The sequence below is a fragment of the Pongo abelii genome, chromosome X (assembly GCF_028885655.2).
Source record: "Pongo abelii isolate AG06213 chromosome X, NHGRI_mPonAbe1-v2.0_pri, whole genome shotgun sequence".
In the NCBI taxonomy this organism is placed as follows: Eukaryota; Metazoa; Chordata; class Mammalia; order Primates; family Hominidae; genus Pongo; species Pongo abelii.
In genome coordinates, this window is record NC_072008.2 from 1,027,983 (window position 1) to 1,031,756 (window position 3,774).

The following is a 3,774-nucleotide window of genomic DNA, read 5'->3' on the forward strand; positions in this document are numbered from 1 at the left end:
AACAAGAGCGAAAGTCTGCCTCAAAAAATAAATAAATAAATAAATAATAAATACATAAATAAAATAAAATAAATAAATAAATGAATCGGGCCGGGCACGGTGGCTCATACCTGTAATCCCAGCACATTCGGAGGCCGAGGCAGGCAGATCACTTGAGGTCAGGAGTTCGAGACCAGCCTGACTAAATGGTGAAACCCCGTCACTCCTAAAAATACAAAAATTAGCCGGGCGTGATGGCAGGCACCTGTAAGCCCAGCTACTCGGGAGGCTGAGGCAGGAGCATTGCTTGAACCTGGGAGGCGGAGGTTGCAGTGAGCCGAGATCGCACCAGTGCATTCTAGCCTGGGCAACAAGAGCAAAACTCCACCTGAAAAAAATTAAAAAAAAAAAAAAAAACACACAGCAACCCTCCTCTTCCCAGCTGAGTCATCCCATCTGTGGCTTCCCACTCAGGGCTTGCTTTCGGGGTGTGAGAATATGCCCTGAGGCCTAGGGCCAAACCCCACAGGAGAAAACAGCAGGGGGGCTGGCCGGCAAAGATACTGGGAGGCTCCCCAACCCAGGAAGGTCCCCCCACCCTCCCCGCCCAGGAAGGACCCAGCATGTGGGAGTTATACCCCAGTTTGTGGGTTTCCCAGCCCAGGATGTTTTGTCAAAACTTAGCAAACCAGAGAGCGTCCTGGCCTTCTTGAAGGCATCTGATTTCCGTTTTCTTGTGAAGATTTTTCAAGCCAAGTGCTGGAGGTGGGAAGGCGGTTTCCAAGGCAGCAACAGACAAGATAACTCCAGGAGATGAGCCAGTTCTTTTGGAGGCTGAGGTGGGTGGATCACCAAAAGTTGGGAGTTCGAGACCAGCCTGGCCAACATGGTGAAACCCCATCTCTACTAAAAATACAAAAATCAGCCAGGCATGGTGGCGAACACCAGTAGTCCCAGCTACTCGGGAGGCTGAGGCAGGAGAATCGCTTGAACCCGGGAGGTGGAGGTTGCAGTGAGCCCAGATCGCGCCATTGCACTCCAGCCTGGGCAACAAGAGCGAAAACTCCATTTAAAAAAAAAAAAAAAGTGGCCGGGCACCGTGCCTCACGCCTGTAATCCCAGCACTTTGGGAGGCTGAGGCGGGTGGATCACCAAAGGTCGGGAGTTCGAGACCAGCCTGGCCAACGTGGTGAAACCCCATCTCTACTAAAAATACAAAAATCAGCCGGGCATGATGGCGTGCACCTGTAATCCCAGCTACTGGGGAGGCTGAGGCAGGAGAATCGCTTGAATCCGGGAGGCGGAGGTTGCAGTGAGCTGAGATCATACCGCTGCACTCCAGCCTGGGCAACAAGAGTGAAAATTCCATTAAAAAAAAAAAAAAGAAAAAAGCAAGCTACCTAGATTTTCACACCTGGTTCAAATACTGCCAGGGGGTATCCAGTCAGGAAGGGGTACTGTCTGAGGGAACCAGGGGGTACCTGTCCAAGTTGTCAGTTCAGAATGAATTTCTGAAACCCTCAGGAGGTAACAAGCTCCCAGCCTCTTTCTAACGGGCTTTGGCTAAAGCTCCAGCGCGTAAACCACAAAGGCCAAGACGTGCTCTCCTGGGCTTGGCTCAACAGGGAGGTAGTTCCCACAAAGAGACCTTCCTAGCTGGGCGCGGTGGCTCACGCCTGTAATCCCAGCACTTTAGGAGGCCGAGGCAGGCAGATCACGTGCTGAGGAGTTCGAGACCAGCCTGGCCAACTTGGTGAAACCCCGTCTCTACCAAAAACACAAAAAGTTAGCTGGGTGTGGTAGAGGCCGGCGCCTGTAATCCCAGCTACTCAGTAGGCTGAGGCAGGAGAATGGCGTGAACTTGGGAGGCGGAGGTTGCGGTGAGCCAAGATCGCGCCATTGCAGTACAGCCTGAGCGAGAGAGCAAGATTCCAAAGAAAAGAACAAAGGAAAGAAAGAGAGAGGAGAGAGAGAAAGAGAGAGAAAGAAAGGAAAGGAAAAGGAAGGAAGGAAGGGAAGGAAGGAGAAAGAAGGAAAGAAAGAAAAGAAAGAAAGAGAAAGGAAAGGAAGAAAAGAAAGAAAGAGAGAGAAAGGAAGGAAGAAAGGAGGGAGGGAGGGGGAAAGAAAAAGAAAGGAGAGAAAGAAAGAAGAAAGAAAGGAGGGAGGGAGGAAGAGAGAGAAGAAAGAAAGAAAGAAGAAAGAAAGGAAGGAGGGCGAGAGAAAGAGAGAGAAAAAGAAAGAGAAGAAAGAAAGGAAAAGAAAGAAGAAAGAAAGAGAGAAGGAAAGAAAGGGAAGGGAAGAAGGAAAGAAAAAAAGAAGGAAAGACAGAAAGAAAGGAAGAAAGGAAGAAAGGAGGGAGGGAGAGAGAAAGAAAGGAAGGAAGAAAGAAAGGAAGGAGAAAGAGAAAAAGAAAGAAAGAAAAAGAGAGAGAGAAAGAAAGAGAAAGAAAAAGAAAGGAGGGAGGGAGGGAAAGAGAGAGGAAGGAAGGAAAAAGAAAAGAAGGAAGGAAGGAAGGAAAGAAAGAAAGAAAGAAAGAAAGAAAGAAAGGAAAGAAGGAAGGAAGGAAGGAAAGAAAGAAAGAAAGGAAAGAAGGAAGGAAGGAAGGAAAGAAAGAAAGAAAGAAAGAAAGAAAGAAAGAAAGAAAGAAAGAAAGAAAGAAAGAAAGAAAGAAAGAAAAAAGAAAAGAGCCCCAGACATCCCAGGTATCCTCATCCCAAATTCCTTCCACAGCTCACTGCGTCCCAGGTATGGGATTAACACAAGCGTCTGGTTACCTTTGAGGCTGGCGAGACAGCTTGGCTCCAGCCCCGGGGGACACTGGGTCTCCAAGTGCTGCGGGATACAGAGAAGCTTTTCCAGCCCCTCCTGCAGCCCTTTCATCGCCAACAGCTGCTGGGGGACTAAGCCAGCCAAAGCTGAATTTGCAGAGGATGCTTCAGACCCCTAGTGTCCAAAACTTCCAAATTAAAGGCCTGTCCCTGAGCAAGGGCTGGGCGGGCTCAGGGGGCCTGGGGCCTGCAGTTTAATGAACTGTGCAGAGACGCTTTAAACCCATCTATGGCCGGGCAACGTGGCTCACGCCTGTAATTCTTTTTTTCTTTTTTTTTTGAGACTGATTCTCGCTGTGTCACCCAGGCTGGAGTGCAGTGGTGCGATCTCCACTCACTGCAACCTCCGCCTCTCGGGTTCAAGCGATTCTCCTGCCTCAGCCTCCCGAGGAGCTGGGAATACAGGCACCTGCCACCACGCGCGGCTAACTTTTGTCTTTTTAGTAGAGGTGGGGTTTCACCATGTTGGCCAGGCTGGTCTCGAACTCCTGGCTTCAGGTGATCCACCTGCCTCGGCCTCCCAGAGTGCTGGGATTACAGGCATGAGCCACCGTGCCCGGCCTATAAATGGGTTATTTTTAATTTTTTTTTTTTTTGAGACAGAGTCTCACTCTGTCTTCCAGGCTGGAGTGCAATGGCACCATCTCGGCTCACTGCAAGCTCCGCCTCCCGGGTTCAAGTGATTCTCCTGCCTCAGCCTCCCGAGTAGCTGGGACTACAGGTGCCCGCCACCACGCCCGGCTAAATTTTTTTTTGTATTTTTAGTAGAGACGGGGTTTCACCATGTTGGCCAGGCTGGTCTCGAACTCCTGGCCTCAGGTGATCCACCCGCCTCGGCCTCCCAGAGTGCTGGGATTACAGGCGTGAGCCACCGCGTCCGGCCTATAAACGGGTTATTAATGAGCTCTCCAGCCAGGCAAACTTGAAAGCTCCAGAGCAGCCCTTCTGTGGCGGACGACGAGCAGAA